Raw genomic sequence first — 20,876 nt, forward strand, 5'->3', positions numbered from 1 at the left:
AAATAAAACCTATAGTTCTTTTCATGTGAAATGCACTGTCTCTTTCAGTGAGTTGCAAATTACCCCACTTGGAGTAAGGAAGACATTTTTATCCCTATCAAACAACGGAAGGGATTGTTTCGAGAGAATAACTCAAATGTTTCTCATTTCTTTGTATCAGGGAAATGCTGAACTGGTGATTTGTGGTATTGAGGTGGTTTTTTTTAGATTTTGTGTTTAAAAGTTAATTTATGGTTCAAATGAGGTTTCATTTTGCAGTCATCTGTCATAATGTCAGTTGTACTCACCAAACTGTTTGGTATAATGAGGTATATTACATATACATGGTTTGATTTATGCACATATTTAAAACGGCTGAGGATACTGATGACATTATGTTCTTGTTCTGTTTACATCCGTTAGTCAGAATTAGACAATAACAATTTTATTTACGACGTTAAATAAATTAAATGCTTATCTTTACTATTCTAGATCTATTGACATAACATTATGACATGACATGATTAAATATCAAGCTATGAAACAGAAATGGAATCCAATCCAACTCAGTCATCTCATCATCCAAGTAATCAAAAATCTGTAAATGCTTTCGCTGAAGGGATACTCTTTTGATTTAACTATAACTATCAGGGGTATTTCCACATATTAGCATTCTATAAGCTTTCACTGTTCTTTTTGTCTGTTTAGTTGGAGGAAATTAATTAACATGCACCCTATGTAATATCAAAATCTTCAAAGATCATGGTTAACCAATCAATGTTCAGAGTTCAAAGTGAATTTCTGCTATCCTCACAGACAGTAGCCCAGTCACTTGTCATGGTCAGTTGTGTTAGCTGGCAAATTGACTCACATCAGCTAACGAGACCCAGCGGGCAGGTAGAAGCCAGAATTCATCCATCTTCCCGTGGCAAGCGAATTAATTAACTGTAAAAGTCCAGCATACACCCTTTCCATACTAGCTAGACTGCAATTATGGAGTTATATTTTGGCTGGACTAACGAGTCTATGCATAGTCCAATCAAAATCTAGAAACGAAATCAACATCCGGTTTGTAAACATGGCTTTCAACGTGCAGATTTAAGTCAACTGTAGGATTTGCAAAAGATGTGTCGACAGGTATTTTCCAAATCTATTCATGTTTTTAATCAAGGTGCTGAAATGATTTGATGCACTTCACGAGGTAGGACCCGTCTTATTACAATATATATCTTGATGATAATTGATCAGATCAGGCCTTTGAAAGGCATTTCGAAGTTATACACATAAGGAAGAGAATATATGGATGTCAACTTCTTTATAAAGGAGTAAGCATATACTCCAAAACGTTGTGTTCCTCATAATAAAGAAGTTGACATCCATATATTCTCTTCCTAATCAATCAGATCGTCTTGATTGGGCACCACCATTTTGTTGAAATGCAAGAGATATAGGAGGTGGAATCTGATTGTGAATAGGATGGGCATAGAAGGGACATAACTCGTAAAAGCCACTGGTGGCATAACAATCAAGCCCAGAAATTCCAGCCCAGTATAGCAAGGATGGAAACTGGACTTTTAGAGTCAGTTGACTCCCTTGCCTCGGGAAGATGGAATTTATCTTAACCTCTCAAAAAGTAACTACATGTGATCTTAACTTGAGACTAAATCTGACAATCCCACTTCATATTACTACATGTGATCTTAACATGAGACTATCTGATACTCTTACTTCATCTAACAACATGTGATCTTAACTTGATACTATCATGATATAACATTTATACTAAGTTATCCTATAATAATTAGATCCACATCAAGTGCTTTTATGAGTTATCATGGTGTAATAATTATACATCATTTCATATAATTATAGTTTAGCAAGTAATACTTATCATCAGGTAAAATGCATATATAAAATATCAGTAGTTTCAGTTATAGCTTTTTAGATAGATGCTAGCCTAAGGTAATGGGAGCGCATCTCCTAGACATACTATTCAATAAGACAAGAGTTATGTCTACATAGTTTAATAGATTTGAAGCTTTTAGATAAATACTAGCCTAAGGTATCAATATCCCATCTCCCAGACAAAAGATATATCTACATGGTCTTATAGATTACCTTGAACTATTTTATTTAAGTAAATCTGTCCTCACCTATATTAGAATAACATTCAGCAATTACTTCAATTTAGACTCATTAAGTTTATCCCCCATACAAGCTCGTCTATAGTGCATTAAGGATTAGCCCCAATACAAGCTCGTCTATACCCTTAGCAAAAAGAAATGGTTTTTCACCATTTATTTTCAATTTATTTTTCATTTACTTTCATTTTAAATGGCAAAATCATTGAAATACCATTTTAATGCCATTTATTTATACTCGGAATTGTGGAGAACATCAAAATCATTTTTTTAGGGTACCATTTAAATACCATTTATGTACTGAAGCAAATTAAAAACTTCACAATCCTAAAATCTTAACATTTTGACCAGTTATCATTGTGGGCCCTTATTGTGTATTTAAACAGTAATGGCCACGTATTGTCTTCAGATAACACCCGTTTTTGTGCAGGTGAATCGATCAAAATCATGTGCACAGCACTATAGTGGCAAAAGTGGTTTTTCACGTGCAACTGGTCACGTGGCCATAATACCGCACGTGTTTTCACCCATACTTGTTAGCAGTCATTAACAAAAAAAGAAAAACACAAGAAAACAAAAGTCTTTACGGCCATTTGTCATGCCACGCCTTTCAAATGTACAACGTGAACGTGCCATCGGCATGTTGCAGACGGGAACGTCCCTTGCTGAAGTCGCAAGGACGATGGGTTGTAGTCGACGGACTGTTTATGATTTACAGACGCGTCTACAGCAAACGGGTACCACCGCTGATCGCCCTCGGCCAGGTCGACCACGTGTGACGTCACATGCAGAGGATCGTCAGATTGTCCTACGTCACCTCTGTAACCGATTTTTGACGGCTACATCAACCAGAAATGAACTGTTTAGGGGTAGACTGAGTGCGCAAACTGTTCGAAACCGTCTGAGAACTGCTCACCTTCAAGCACGACGGCCACACTGCGGGCCGATTATGACTCAATTACACAGACATCAACGTCAATTGTGGGCACAGCGACACTTACGATGGACTCAGAGGAATTGGAATCAAGTCGTCTTCAGTGATGAATCCTGATTAAATCTTCGATTTGCTGATGGTAGGGCGAGGGTGTGGAGGTGCCATCATGAACAGTACGCCCAGTGTTGTGTACAGGAAGTTGACAGATTTCGAGGCGGAAGTGTCATGTGCGGGGTGCTTTCTGTGGCAATGCACGGTCCAGGCTTCTTGTCATCCATGGCAACCTCAATGCTGCTGCTTACTGCGACCAGGTACTGGCACCAGAACTTCTGCCTTTTATGGCAGCACATGGAACCGGTTTGATCTTCCAACACGACAATGCCAGACCCCACACAGCAATTTTGACAAGGAATTTCGTTCAGAATGCGGGAGTCAACGTCATGGACTGGTCGTCAAGGTCTCCTGACGTCAATCCCATCGAACATGTCTGGGATGCTTTTGGCAGAAGTCTGCGCACTCTCCAGAACCAACCACAGAATTTGCAAGATCTTGGCATCATTTTGCAGCAACAATGGCGTCGTCTTCCCAATCATGTGTTCACAAGCATCACAAGGTCCATGCGGAGGCGTTGTGTGGCAGTTGTCAACGCACATGGTGGCCATACACGCTACTGAACTTATGTGCCATCAGATTCTCGTGCTTGGGACTTAAACTGTTGATGTTATTACCGAATACCGTAGGTGCTTGGAACAAATTATGGTTACCACCGTTAATTAAAATCCTTCTTTGGACATTAATGATTAAAAATTACCTTCTCTGATACATTTGTCCTTTGTATATCATATATGGGATTACTTTTAAAAATGTGAAGTTTTTAATTTGATTCAGTATATTATAAATGGAGGTTTACTGGTAGTCTTAGGCCATTGAAACACTATTTTTGAGATAAATGGAATTTAAATGTTCTCCAAAATCAAATATAAATGGTAACACAACCAACTCGGCATTTTTTTTCATTTAAATACCATTTATTTCTCACACCATTTATTACTGAAGCATTTTTCAGAGAGGTTGAAGCATGCACAGTTAGTATATTTATATACTGCAACATACATCATGTATGTATATATATATGATACTATCTAGTATCCTAAGCTAATGGGAGCGCATCTCCTCGACATACTATTCAATAAGACAAGAGTTATGTAAGCACTATGGGATTATGACGCAGGCAATAGGAAATATGGTGAAAGTCTGGTGAAAAAGAAAAATCCAGTTTTATACCTCCATGCGGGAGAGAAAAATATTTGGAAGACTTTTGTGATAGACTTGAAAGTGCTCCTATTCATGTAAAACAAACAAAACAAAACCTATCTGAATGTGAATTGAAAGGCCTTACTAATCTTAAAAATAATACAGACATCGTTATTAAAGAAGCCGATGAAGGGGGTGCTATTCTTATTATGAATAAATCATTTTATCAAAGAAAGATAATGTTCATTTTAAATGATGATCAATATTATAGCAATTCTAGACCAAGAAAAGGACTATCTTACCAATTTTGAACCTAAAACCGCTAATTTTTATGGCCTACCCAAAGTACATAAAAGTAAATGTATTCAAAAGGAAATTAATGATAAAAATTGTGAAGTTATTTCTATTGAAAATCCCGAAGATTTACCATTTAGACAAATTGTGGGAGGACCCGAGAGCTGTACTCAGCGTCTTAGCAATTTCATAGATATTATTCTTAAGCCTTTATGTAAACATGTAAAAAGTTTTCTCAGAGATGACATTGATTTTTTATGTAAATTACCTACTGAGGTACCGGAAGGATCTATGTTAGTTAGTTTTGATGTTGTTAGTTTGTATAGTAATATTGAAACTGAGCTCGGACTGGAAGCTATCAGATACTGGCTGAAAGAATACCGCCATGAAATATCAGATAGATTTTCGGATGAGTTTATCATTGATGCATTGAAGTTGGTTATTACCAATAACATGTTTTATTTTGATGGATCTTATTATTCACAAAAGAAAGGAGTAGCCATGGGTACTAAGGTAGCCCCTACTTATGCAACCCTTGTGTTTGGATTTTTAGAGAATATGTTTTATGATAAGGTGAGAGATACTCTTGGTGAATCTATGAAAGAACAAATTGAATATTCATGGAAAAGGTTTTTAGACGACTGTTTTATCATATTAAAAACCAGTGAAAGTCAGCTTACAGCTGTTCATGAAATTTTAAATTAACTTAATGCTTCACTAAATTTCACTATGGAAAAAAGCGAATCCAGTTTAACCTTTCTCGATGTAAGAATCAATTTAATATCTGGGAGATTTGTACAAACTGATATCTTTTATAAAGATACTGATACGCACCAATATTTGGATTTCGGATCATGTCACCCGTATCATACAAAACGAAATATCCCTTACTGTCTCGCAAGACGTATTTGTACCATTGTTTCCGGGAATGATGTTAAAACTACCCACTTTGCTGAACTTACTGCATCAAAATTATCCCGCAAAGCTAATTGAAGATAGCATACAGAAGGCGCTAAGTATTAAGCAACTAAAACTGAGAGAAAAATCTGAAGAAAACAATATGGGGAATAATTTAACTCTAGTATCTACCTTCAACCCTAATCATGAAAAGACATTATCCATGGTTCAACGATACCTGCCTATTTTGAATCAAAGTATTAGAATGGAGAAGATATTGAGCAAATACAAAATTATCAACAGCCAAAGACAACCCAAAAATCTTAGAAAGATTTTGACAAGTTCTAAATTTGATTCTGTTGTCATCACTCCACAGGTTTCTAAGTGCGGTGACAAACGTTGCCTAACTTGAAGCATTATAATTAAAGGCTGTTCAGTCCAAATTACAAAGGACACTAAATTTACTGTAAAACAAAATATGACTTGTGATACTAGAAATGTTATTTACTTGATTGTTTGCAGTGGATGCAATGAAAAGTATATCGGAAAGACAGAACTTAAATTAAAAAGAAGAATGAATCTTCACCGTTCACAAATAAAGCAGCCACACAACCGCACGATTCCACTCAGTGAACATTTAGAAGCATGTGGAAACGGCAACTTTTTAGTTTTCCCGCTATATAAGCTAAATTTTGATCATGAACCTACATTGTTTCAAAAAGAGCAACATTTCATTCATAAATACGCGCCTACCCGGGGGTAAGTTAAATGTAAAGGCGTAAGTTATTTGTCCATTGTCACCTTGGTATTGTGACGTCATAGTTTCCTAAATGTTATGACGTCACGTAACTATATGTTACTACTTCATGTCCGTTATTCCGTTATGGCCTGATAAGACTCGTACGTGGTACAAGTTGAAAGTGCTAGCCTATTAAAACTCTGTTCAATCCTACTCAACTTATTTAATTATTACTATATATATATATATATATATATATATAAAATAATAAAGTCCATGTTAGTCCATCATCAGAGTTACACTGAAGAGCTGTCGTGAGACAGCGAAAGTACTATGTCTGAAACTGATATAAAGAAGATGATGGACTAACGTGGACTTTATTATTTTATTATATATTACATGTACACCGAGTGAACATTTACCTCATTTTTGGATATATATATATTATAGTGGTATACATGGACATGGCTACATAAAGATGTACATGTACAATATGTAATATAAAGAGACCAAAACTAGAAAACAACTGAGATGATAATGTATGCACATGTACCCTGTAATACTCATGTTAATTATATATGAGTTTCTGAAAATAATTGCAGATTGCGTCAAATATTGCATTATTTAATCAGGGATAAATCTACCTCTGCGTCCCACGTCTCTGACGCATTAAAAAATTTTATACGCGCGTCCTCCAGGATGCAAGGTTTTCATGAAACACTAATGTCCTTTTTTTGTGGAAAATCAATATCAACGTTTTTAACAAAGTTTTCTTTTGTCTAAATGCGTGCATAAACAAGATTTTGGTCAATCGATTTTCCATGGAAAGTCCTGGTCTAAAAATGACTTAATACGCATGTGCGACGTTTTTCTTTAAAACACGATAGCTGATTAGTTGTCAATAAGCAAGTGACCAATCGTAAGCAAGCTTGTATATGACTTCGGTTTCTGTTGTTGATAATTTCTCTAGCAGTCGCCATGCCGCCGAGAAAGGTAGCAAAGCTGTCACATTCTCAAAATATTTGTCATCGATGTTTGGTCAGAATGATACAATTGAGACAAGTGAAACTGAGCACGGCGAGTCTCAGTGAACCAAAGAACCTGTCAGAAAACAGAAAGTAAGAACATTCCAGTCAAATTGGCTAACTGCACACCGCTCGTGGTTGTTATACGATAAGGAAAGCGACTTCATGTATTGCAAGCTTAAATTTGCACCGAAAATGGTAAAACAAATGTCATGACACATAACGCTAAGTGCAGAAATTTCCAAAATAGTACCTTAACCAGGCATATAAATAATAATGATCATAAATTGTCAATTCAGACTCCGAAACATCGTGAAGATTTGCAGGTAGCACATGCACTTATGACAGCAAAACAAGATAAAGCAGCTGTCGCCTTGTTGAAATCTGTACACTGGTTAGCTTGTGAAAACGTCCCCCTGACAAAATTTAAAAGTTTTATTGACTTTTTACATGAATTTGAAACAGAAAATATTAAAGTTCTCAAGGAGGATAAAGTCAACTATGATTCGCTTACCACTGCCAATGATCTCCTAAAATCTATGTCTGATGTGATTGAGGACGAATTGCGGATTAAGTTAGAAAAATCACCGTTTGTTACTGCTTTGGCAGACGAAAGTACAGACATCACCAACCACAAAAGCCTTGTTATTTATTGCCAAATAATAGAAGATATGGTGCCTAGCACTCATTTTTTCACAAACATTGAGTGCACAGATACGACAGGGAAAGGAATTGCAGTGGCAATTTTGGATGAATTGGAGAAACGTGGTGTCCCCCCACAAAAGTGGGTCTTGGATCAGATGGTGCATCTGCGATGACTGGGAAGTACAATGGTAAATTCATGTGTTCAAACTGCCTATCCAATTTGTTGCATTATATATATTTGTATGCAAATATAATTGTCACCGCTGCCGTGCATTGGTTCTATAGGGCATTGTATTTTGCCGGGCCAAAGGAGAGACATTCATGTATTCATAGTTTAAACAGGATTTTAAGCCAGTAGAATAATTAATTTCTGCTTAAATGCTATTTTACTTAAAAAATAACACCATTTAATTTCCATTTATTTTCAGTTGTTTTTTAAATGGTACCATTTATTTTCAGGTTGTTTTTAAAATGGTACCATTTATTTTACAGTTATTTTTCATTTAAATACCATTTTTAGGGTACTTAGCATATTACCATATAGGGAAAAGGTAATATAAATATTTTGGCTTAAATAAATGGAGAGTCAATGGAGTTTTAGTGGTTTTGAGAGAAAAAATGGTATTTAAATGGAAAGTCAATGGTGTATTACACATAGCAACACATCGTACATAGTGGGCATAAACCATCCCACAGGAAAGAAAAATGGCATTTAAATGGAGTTTCAATGGTACAAAAATAAATGGGGAAAAAATAGTTTTCAATGACATTTCATTTTGATAAGGGTAGTGACACCATAATCTCTTTCAAAGCACCCAGTAAATATGTCAACAAGATTAGTGCCAGTCCAACAGGATTAACAGGATTAAGTATTCCCCTCTGTCTAGCTATTCATTAACCATAGGGCACACCCCATCGTGTATCAACCAATCATATTCCATTTAATTGTTCTAATTTTTTTTAAATACATACAGAAACCAAATGTTAGGCAGAAGGGGTTTGACTCTCTTACCAAGCAGACCTCTCTCCCACAGCCCAGAGGGTTGAACCGACTCTCTGTGGCACCCTCAGCTATTTTCTAGGAATATTGTTAATTGTTCTTGTAAATAAAATTGTGATTAGTCCCCTGTGACTCCGGCTCTTTGTTGACTAATTCCCCAAGAAAACCAGCACGCCATTTGGAAGGTTTTGTTCATCCGAACATTCCATAATAATTTGGTGGAGAATCATCGTTTTTGGAACCACGGAGCCCAGGAACTAACTACAACCAGCTACAAGAACCCATTGGAGGACATGTCCAACCGTGATCATCTTATAGAATAACAAGCAAGCTGCATCCACCTCTGACCTCAACACTGGATTAAAGACAACCAACTCCTCCAAAGACACCAACAAAGGAAGAAAAAGTCTTCAAATATTGTAAGTACAGCATTACATTGTTGATTACTTGTCTTTCTTTAATTTAGTACGGTACATACTAATAGGTGTCATGGCAAATATGGAGTCTGGTATGGAAAGTAACTTTGAAAGTGAAATTCCAACAGTGTCTTTAGTTACGCCCCTTGCCAAAAGTGTTAATTCAGGCAAAACTTGGTACAAAAAACAACAAATTGTTTAGTAGATACAGGGGCATCCATTTGTTGTATTTCGTCTGCTTTTCCGAGCACAGCTTTTGAAAACCTTACTCTTGGAAACTCACCCTTTCCACAGGTTAAAGGTGTTGGGGGCGAATTGCATAAAGTGTTAGGTTCAGTTGTGTTAGATTTTGTCATTGAGGATCAGGAATTTTCTCAAAGATTCTGTGTTCTGCCTACACTACCAGAGGAAGTGATACTAGGTGAAAACTTCCTTGATGACAATGATGCAGTAATAGATTATAGCTGTCATTCCTTTATATTTAACACCAACAGATAGGCAATATATCAATTTCATAGCCAATTCAGTGCAAGAGATTTGTGGATTAGCAAAAACAATAGATCAGATTTACATTCCCCCTCAGAGTGAAATTCATTTCAAGGTTAGACTATCAGAGGCCAAAGAGGATTCCCTCATCCTCATTGAACCCATTGCTTCCCTCACTGCTCATTCGGAAGTAGCAGGTGGTAGAACTCTTTCTAAAACAAAAAGCAAAACGGCTACGTTTAGGCTTGTGAATCCTTCCCAAGAAGAAAAGGTTCTAGACAAGGGTACAGTTGTAGGCAAATTTAGTTACATTGAGAAAGACTGTTTTTGAAATAGACTCTGACCAACCATTCATAAATACTGTTAACACTGACAATGAGAAGAGGGACAATGACTCCAGGGACTATGTTAAAATTGCACAAGAATTAGGATTTGATTTGACCAATACACAACTGACTCCAGACCAACGACACAGACTACTTAGATTTTTGGGACAAAATAAAGACATGTTTTCAACGAGTCTTGCAGATTTAGAAAAGACTGACATGCACCAACATATCATTGACACTGGCAACCACCCACCCGTTAAGTGTACACCATATCGCCAATCTCCTCATCTCGGAAAAGTCACTGAAGAACTTATAGATGATTTTCTGAAGTATGATTTGATCGAGGAGTCTACTTCTATGTATTCAGCTCCCATTATCCTAGTCAAGAAATGTGATGGCTCATATAGATTTGTTTGGGACTACAGAAAGTTGAATTCTGTCACTTTACCAATGTCATGGCCCCTTCCTGTTTTTGATGATGTACTTGATCACATCGCCAATGCCCAAGCTAAGATCTTCTCAACTTTAGACCTTGCTAATGGCTTCTTCCAAGTGCCATTACATGAAGATTCAAAGCATAAAACTGCTTTTGTTACCCATCAAGGCCTTTATCAGTTCAAACGTTTGCCCCAAGGTTTGACAAATTCTCCACTTTGTTTTCAACAGCTCATGAGCAAAGTGCTAAGAAAATTGCTTTTTAAGGTTGCGCTGATTTACATTGATGATTCGATAATTTACAGCAAAAACTTTGATGAGCATCTCCAACATTTGGAGCAAGTATTTTACTATCTGAAACAGGCAAAATTAACACTAAAGCCATCCAAATGCAATTTTGCAATGGACAAAGTTTCTTTTCTGGGTCATGTTTTATCATGTGGAGGTGTTCAAGTTGATGACAAAAGGATTGAAGTAACTAGAACCTTTCCAGTGCCAAAATCACAAAAGCAGATTCGCTCCTTTTTAGGCCCCACAAACTTCTACAGGAAGTATGTGAAAAATTATGCTCACATAGCGCTTCCACTGAATGCTTTGCTAAAGAAGCACTCAGAGTCAGAAGTAGGAAAGAAACAAAAGTTCCAATGGTCACTTGAGTGTGATCAGGCATTCAACAAACTCAAACATGCTATGAGTAATACACCTGTTCTGGCTTATCCAAATTTTTTACAAAGAATTTCTTCTCGCAAGTGATGCCAGTGATATGAGCATAGGTTTTGTTTTGAGTTGAAAAGATGAGAAAAATAATGAACATCCAATAGCTTTTGGTAGTAGAGCTCTTCATGGCAGCGAAAAGAACTGGAGCATTACAGAAAAGGAAGGCTTAGCCCAAGTTGAAGCAATTAGATCATTTCGTCTATACCTTGCAAATTCCAAATTCACAGTCTACACTGATCATATAGCATTGAAATGGCTGAAATCCATCAAGGATGCCACAGGTAGGTTAGGACGATGGTCTTTGGAACATTCTACCTACACTTTTGACATTGTTCACCGCAGCGGCAAAGCCAATGGGAATGCCGATGCTCTCTCACGTAGGGAATATGAGGAAAATATTAACTGTAATGATCAGACAGAAGAAGATGCGGTAACTTCAACTCAGCAAAGCAAATCAACTAGCAGTACCACAATCTTGCCAAACGCACATTCATCCACACGGGTCACACAGACAACTCACTGAGGATATTTGCACACCTATTGTTAATCACTTAGAATCAGACACACAGACAACACATTGGTCAGTCACCTTTGAATATGAAGAGGATTATCAGTCAGTACCAGTTAATGTTGTTGCAGCATTACATGCTACAAATGCTGATATTATACAAGACACAATGGTTGAAGTAAGTATAAAAGAACATCCAAATTTACATCACCTACAAAGGATTTGTCGAGATTTCATCCAAATCTTTGACTACAAAGAGGATGATGTCCTTCCAGAAGATGAAAAATTTCATCAAAAGATTCTTATCGAAGGCAATACTTTTGAAATTGATGAAGGCATCCTGTACCGATTCATTCCACAAAGACAGAAAGGCCATGCAGACAAGTTCATTAAACAGCTGGCAGTCCCAAGAACCCTCAGGAATCAAGTTCTGCAATCCTATCATGACTCAGAGTTTGGCAGTTGCCACCATGGGAAAGAAAGGATGCACAACACCATGGGACCTAAGTACTACTGGCCCAAAATGTACAGCGATATTGCTACTTATGTCCAGATGTGTGAGGTATGTCAACAGAGGCACTACCATGGCAAAAAGGCACCACTCCGTCCACTACCTGTAGAAGAGGTCTTCACCCGATGGCACGTTGACATTCTCGGTCCCCTGCCAACAACACCAGACAAGTACAAGTACATTTTGATCATCACAGATGCATTATCTAGATCGTGTGAAGCCTTCCCACTTCGGACCCAAGAAGCCAAAGAAGTAGCAGATGTTCTCGTCAGAGAAATATTTTGTCGCTATGGCGCTCCAAGGACCTTAATTTCAGACAGAGGTCAGAACTTCATGTCCAAACTGATCAAAGCAATTTGTGAACTTTTTGCAATTAAATTTACCCATACCAGCCCATACCATCCTCAAACAAACAGCTGTCTAGAAAGGCTCAATTCATCTTTCAATCAGTCACTAAGAGCCTATTGTAACAAGTCTCAAAATGATTGGCCCCGTTTTATTCCTGGCATCATGATGGCCTCTCGGATGCCCCCAAATTCATCGACACAAAAGTCCCCATATGTTATGCTTTTTGGCTGAGAAATGAGAGCTCCACAAGATGTAGCATTAATTCCAAAAGAAAATTTAGGCCACAATAACAAAAGTTATCTTTCACATTTGCTTGAGGAGCTGGAAATCACTAGAACAATTGCAGCTGAAAACACTGCACGGGCTAAGGAGGTGTATTCAGAACAATATAATCGAAAGGCTAAAGAACCAGAATTCGCCCCATGTCAAAGAATTTGGCTTTATTGTCAAAAAGTTGAAAAAGGCCTTTCCAACAAATCAACCAAGAAGTGGTATGGTAGCTATTATATCATCCATACAGGTCCAAATTATACCTACAAACTACCCTGAAGTTCTGACGACAAAATACACAAACCACTGGTCCATGCCAACTGTCTGAAGCCATGTTTTGATCCTGCTGATCGTCCACAGTATCCTCCAGAACCATACCTCAATGACACCAGTAACATAGATTCAGGAGTCATGGATGACAATGAGGAACCAGTCAATGATACTCAGGTTGACAGCAACAATTCCCTATCAACAAGTTCAACTTACCAAGCCACTGATCAATCACCTCCACGACGGAAAGGTAACAAGGTCATTTCCAAAACTAAGGCAGGCACTTCCAGCAGCAAGACTTCAAAGCAAAAGACCCCAACAAAGAAGAAAAACCCTGCTCCAAGTACAACAGAAAACCCTGCAAGTCCCAGTACAACAATGACAAAGGAAAATAATGCTCCAACCAAGGTAAATGAAAAAGTAAACAAAGGGAAAAGAGGAGTGAATAGTAAGCATCACCAGCCAAAATCCAGAAATCAACTTGACAACAGTCAGAGTCCAACATCAGGTAATCAAACCAAGGATATCCCTCCAATTTTCAATCCAAAGGACATCCACTCAATTGTAAGTTCTAAGAGAGCAAATGTCAAAATCTACTAGAGTGAAATGGAAGGATCCAGAAAGAGGAAACACATGGGAGTATGGCAGCAGCATTCCAGACTCCATTCTGAGAGAATTTCACCTCAAAAGAAGTATGTCAGGAAAACGACGAAAACTTCCACTGAAGAATCATAAGTTTTTCGACCATAAGGAATCAGCACAAGACAATAAATCAGTCAATGTTCTGTCAGGGAATACAATGTCAGGGAAAGTCGAGCAAGACAACACCAAACCATGCGTAGAATTAGATGTCAAACCATATCCGTATATTCCAAAACACCTACGACAAGTAGATAATTCAATAAAGAGAGTTATGGGCATTGAAATTATTCAAGGAGAATGCTATGTCAAGGTCTCATATACCAACAACAAAGATGCATGGTCATGATTACCACACACACTATTTTGAAAGTGTTCCTCCCCACCTCATACAGCGCTACCTTGATGATAGCTGGAAGGATCTCTGTAAGTGGTCCTGTGGAGAAGATAATCCTCCATATGATCCAGATGAACTACCAATTTATAAATCCAAAAGGGTTATTTTTCTACATAAAGACTTGGGAAACATCAACACCTTTTACTACCATGTTACAACCCCAGACTGTCGTCCCCTTCAAACATACCAGGATCAACTCCCCATATATACCTGTAGATGCCAAATGAAAATATTCTTGTGCAAAATACAAAATCTCTTAAATAAACGGTGCAAATCATTAAACAGCTATTAGCTGTTTCTATGTTTACTTGTGTCCAGTCTTTTCACTATGGGTCACCAGTTTCGCCAGTTGGGAACAAATGGCATCAGCCTGATCATCTGAGTTATTTGTATCTCAACAAATTTTTGAGCATTGACCTGATCAACCAATCTCAAAAGCGAAGTGAAACGAGCCAACCAAAGCAAACCATAACGAATCGAAATGAGTCAAACCAAAGCAAACCATAACGAATCGAAATGACTCAAACCATATCGCGAATCTAATCAAAATGACTCAAACCAAAGCGAACCGAAACCATACCAAAGCGAAGCAAACCATACTGCGAATCGAACTAAAACCGTACCGAAGCGAAGCAAACCATACTGAGAATCGAACTGAAACCATACCTAAACGAAGCAAACCATACTGCCAATCAAACCGTAAAGAAGCGAAGCAAACTGTACCGAAGCAAAATAAACCGAATTGAACGAAACCAAACCCAATCGCATTGAACCAAACGAAACTCAAAGCGAAACGAATCAATGCATTTGTTATATGCACATACACATATATGTATATATAATGTCTCTTATGATTGTGGGGTGGTCAGGTAGCCAAGTGGTTAAAGCGTTTGCAAATCACGGCTAAGACGTTCGATTCCCGACATGGGTACAATGTGTGAAGCCCATTTCTAGTGTCCCCCGCCGTGATATTGCCGTAATATTGCCAAAAGCGGCGTAAAACCAAACTCACTCACTCACTCACTCACTCACTCACTCACTCACTCTGATGATTGTATCCAAAAATAGAAGGATAATTTTAATCCATAATTTATACTAGCCACATAAAGAAACTGTGCACGGAGAAAATATAGATATAAGGGCAAACCCTCCATATATGAAAGATAGGTTTGAACACAGCAATTATTGGAGACATTCAAACGCTCCTACACGTGCCATGCGATATGACGTCATTGATGGGGGCCTAAGGACGTGCAATGTGTTACTGCTCGTGCATCCTGTGCAGCTGTACACAGCATGTGCAACTCAAAATTCGCTGTCACTTTGGAAAGCATGATCTGTGGTCATTCAAAAATTCAAAACTTCTCAGGCGCAGACACAAGCATATCACAAGCAAATCATGCCAAGATTGACAGCTGCACAGCGTCAAGAAGCCATTGGAATGATCCAAGTGGGAATGAGGCAACAACAGGTGGCAACACATTTCCAATGCCATCGTAACACGATATCGGCATTGGTGAGGCGTTATCAGAACACAAATGACGTTGCCGACCAGCCACATTCAGGATGTCCCTGAGTAACGACGCCAAGACAGGACAGATGGATTCAAGTTACACATCTCCGACACAGGTTCCAAACGGCAGTAACGACATCCCAGACAATTCCTGGACTGCGCCGTATCCATCCCAACACTGTCAGGAATCGTTTACGTCAGTACGAGATTCGACCACGACGCCCTGCCATACGTCCCATCCTGACACACCGTTATCGAGTCAACCATCTAAGATGGTGTCGAAATCATGTTCGCCAACCTCGAATATGGTGGAGAAATGTTGTCTTTACAGATGAATCGAGGTTCAACATTTCCCACAGTGACGGGCGCCAACGTGTCTACCGGCATTTGGGAGAACGTTATGCATGCAACTGTATTGTGGAGAGGAATCGTTTTGGAGGTGGCTCTGTGATGATTTGGGGTGGGATAACAGCACGGCACCGAACCCCTTTGGTGGTTGTTCAGGGCAATCTCACCGGTGTTGGCTACAGAGATCAGATTCTGAGGCCTGTGGTCATTCCTTTCCTGCAACGTCATGGCCCGGGATTGACATTTCAGCAGGACAACGCTCGTCCTCACACGGCTAGGGTCGCAATAGATTTCCTTCACCATAACAATGTCAGGTTACTGCCATGGCCTGCAATTTCTCCAGATCTCTCCCCAATAGAGCATGTGTGGGATGAAATGGAGCGCCGTCTGCGTCGTCTTCCACATCCTCCAGATAACGTCTGTGACTTGGCACAGGATTTGAGGAGGATATGGCAGGCCATTCCCAAGGCCTTCCATGCCCATTTGTTGGACTCCATGCGTCGCCGATGCACTGCTGTGATTCACGCACAGGGTGGTCATACCCGTTATTGACTTTGTGACTTTGTCGTTTGACCCCCTACTCCATTTTTATCTTCTGACGTCATCGTAACAGATGTTGTTCAGGTCCCGTTGACAATTTCTCATGGTCCGATCATTCAGCTGCTACAGCGTCTGCATCATTTTGTTCTTGCTGTGTTGTATTTCAATCCAGAATATATTTTCTCCGTGCACAGTTTCTTTACGTGGCTAGTATACTTTGTGTAATTTGCTGCCAATACATTCTTCCTGGTCATGACACCATTTAGTAATAGTTATGTACTGATCTTTTACATCATAATTATCATATTTGTTTTATTTTTTACTTATTACATACGAACTGAGGAAGTGTGGATAATTTTTAAATATGACATATTATTTGAACATGCTAATTCTCTTTTTCTTTGTTTTCCATGCAAAACCTCTATAACAGATAATGGACACAGCCAATATCCTTAAAACCTCAAACCAGGATGTGGAACTATCCCAAGGCCTCCTACATCACCTATAAACCACCAGTACAGAGTGCCAAGACAAGCCAGCTCCACATCCAGATTCCCTGATGACAGCAGAAAGAACTTTTACATTCCTTATACCAAAGAGACTCTATAATATTTGTTATTTAATATACTACCAGTTTAACTTAATACATTGTCCATCTGAGCCATAATTATTTTATTTTACACGTTTGGGGTCCAAACTTTTTCAGACGGAGGGGAAGTTATCATGATATAACATTTATACTAAGTTATCCTATAATAATTATATCCACATCAAGTGCTTTTATGAGTTATCATGGTGTAATATTTATACATCATTTCATATAATTATAGTTTAGCAAGTAATACTTATCATCAGGTAAAATGCATATATAAAATATCAGCAGTTTCAGTTATAGCTTTTTAGATAGATGCTAGCCTGAGGTAATGGGAGCGCATCTCCTAGACATACTATTCAATAAGACAAGAGTTATGTCTACATAGTTTAATAGATTTGAAGCTTTTAGATAAATACTAGCCTAAGGTATCAATATCCCATCTCCCAGACAAAAGATATATCTACATAGTTTTATAGATTACCTTAAACTATTTTATTTAAGTAAATCGGTCATCACCTATATTACAATAACATTCAGCAATTACTTCAATTTGGACTCATTAAGGATTAGCCCCCATACAAGCTCGTCTATAGTGCATTAAGGATAAGCCCCAATACAAGCTCGTCTATAGTGACACCATAATCTCTTTCAAAGCATCCAGTAAATATGTCAACAAGATTAGTGCCAGTCCAACAGGATTAACAGGATTAAGTATTCCCCTCTGTCTAGCCATTCATTAACCATAAGGCACAGCCCATCGTGTATCAACCAATCATATTCCATTTTATTGTCCTAATTTTTTTTAAATACATACAGAAACCAAATGTTAGGCAGAAGGGGTTTGACTCTCATACCAAGCAGACCTCTCTCCCACAGCCCAGAGGGTTGTACCGACTCTCTGTGGCACCCTCAGCTATTTTCTAAGATATTTTAAATTGTTAATTGTTCTTGTAAATAAAATTGTGATTAGTCTCCTGTGACTCCGGCTCTTTGCTGACCAATTCCCCAAGAGAACCAGCACGCTATTTGGAAGGTTTTGTTCATCCGAACATTCCATAATAATACTGTCGGATACTCTCACTTCATCTAACTACATGTGGTCTTAACATAAGACTATCTGATACTCTTACTTCATTTAACTACATTTGATCTTAACATGAGACTAACTTATACTCTTACTTCATCTAACAACATGTGTTCTGAACATGAGATTATCTGATACTCTTACTTCATCTAACTACATGTGATCTTAACATGAGACTATCTGATAGGCTTACTTCATCTAACTACATGTGATCTTCACATGAGACTATCTGATACTCTTACTTCATCTAACTACATGTGATCTTAACATAAGACTATCTGATACTCTTACTTCATTTATCTACATGTGATCTTAACATGAGACTATCTGATACTCTTACTTCATCTAACAACATGTGATCTTAACATGAGACTATCTAATACTCTTACTTCATCTAACAACATGTTATCTTAACTTGAGACTATCTGATATACTCTTACTTCATCTAACTACATCTGATCTTAACTTGATACTGTCAGATACTCTTAATTACTTAATCTAACTACATGTGATCTTAACTTGAAACTATCTGATACTCTTACTTCATCTAATTACATGTGATCTCTACATGAGACTATCTGATACTCTTATTTCATCTAACAACATGTGACCTTAACTTGAAACTATCTGATACTCTTACTTTATCTAACTACATGTGATTTTAACATCAGACTATCTGATACTCTTACTTCATCTAAATACATGTGATCTCAACATGAGACTATCTGATACTCTTACTTCATCTAACAACATGTGATCTTAACTTGAGAGTATCTGATACCCTTACTTCATCTAACTACATGTGATCTCAACATAAGACTATCTGATACTCTTACTTTATCTAACTACATGTGATCTTCACATGAGACTATCTGATAGACTTACTTCATCTAACTACATGTGATCTTAATTTGAGACTATCTGATACTCTTACTTCATGTAACTACATGTGATCTTAACTTGAGACTATCTGATGGTCTTACTTCATCTAACTATATGTGATCTTAAAGTGAGACTATCTGATAGTCTGACTTTATCTAACTACATGTGATCTTAACTTGAGACTATCTGATACTCTTATTTCATCTAACTACATGTGATCTTCACATGAGACTATCTGATACGCTTATTTCATCGAACAACATGTGACCTTAACTTGAAACTATCTGATACTCTTACTTTATCTAACTACATGTGACCTTAATTTCAGACTATCTGATACTCTTACTTCATCTAACTACATGTGATCTCAACATAAGACTATCTGATACTCTTATTTCATCTAACTACATGTGATCTTCACATGAGACTATCTGATACGCTTATTTCATCGAACAACATGTGACCTTAACTTGAAACTATCTGATACTCTTACTTTATCTAACTACATGTGACCTTAATTTCAGACTATCTGATACTCTTACTTCATCTAAATACCTGTGATATCAACATGAGAATATCTGATACTCTTATTTCATCAAACATCATGTGACCTTAACTTGAAACTATCTGATACTCTCACTTCATCTAACTACATGTGATCTTCACATGAGACTATCTGATACGCTTATTTCATCGAACAACATGTGACCTTAACTTGAAACTATCTGATACTCTTACTTTATCTAACTACATGTGATCTTCACATGAGACTATCTGATACGCTTATTTCATCGAACAACATGTGACCTTAACTTGAAACTATCTGATACTCTTACTTTATCTAACTACATGTGACCTTAATTTGAGACTATCTGATACTCTTACTTCATCTAAATACATGTGATATCAACATGAGAATATCTGATACTCTTATTTCATCAAACAACATGTGACCTTAACTTGAAACTATCTGATACTCTCACTTCATCTAACTACATGTGATCTTCACATGAGACTATCTGATACGCTTATTTCATCGAACAACATGTGACCTTAACTTGAAACTATCTGATACTCTTACTTTATCTAACTACATGTGATCTTAAAGTGAGACTATCTGATAGTCTGACTTTATCTAACTACATGTGATCTTTCATCGAACTTATTCTGATCTTAACATCAGACTATCTGATACTCTTACTTCATCTAACTACATGTGATCTTTCATCTAACTACATGTGATCTTAACATGAGACTATGTGATACTCTTACTTCATCTAACTACATGTGATCTAAACATGAGACTTTCTGATAGTCTCACTTCATCTAACTACATGTGATCTTCACATAAGACTATCTGATACTCTTACTTCATCTAACTACATGTGATCTTCACATGAGACTTTCTGATACTCTTACTTCATCTAACTACATGTGATCTAAATATGAGACTATCTGATAGTCTCACTTCATCTAACTACATGTGATCTAAACATGAGACTATCTGATACTCTTACTTCATCTAACTACATGTGATCTAAACATGAGACTATCTGATAGTCTCACTTCATCTAACTACATGTGATCTTCACATAAGTATCTGATACTCGTATTTCATCTAACAACATGTGATCAAACATGAAACTATCTGATACTCTTATTTCATCTAACTACACGTGA

General features: G+C 37.5%; 1 protein-coding gene across 1 annotated transcript in view; it reads right to left on the reverse strand.

Moving 5' to 3' along the window:
• Positions 1–20,876, reverse strand: part of LOC124150005 (tyrosine-protein kinase receptor torso-like) — a 534,068-nt gene that overhangs the window by 188,800 nt on the left and 324,392 nt on the right. The window lies entirely within an intron of this gene.

Source organism: Haliotis rufescens, unplaced genomic scaffold, assembly GCF_023055435.1.
Source record: "Haliotis rufescens isolate VD_foot unplaced genomic scaffold, xgHalRufe1.0.p SCAF_12, whole genome shotgun sequence".
Lineage (NCBI taxonomy): Eukaryota > Metazoa > Mollusca > Gastropoda > Lepetellida > Haliotidae > Haliotis > Haliotis rufescens.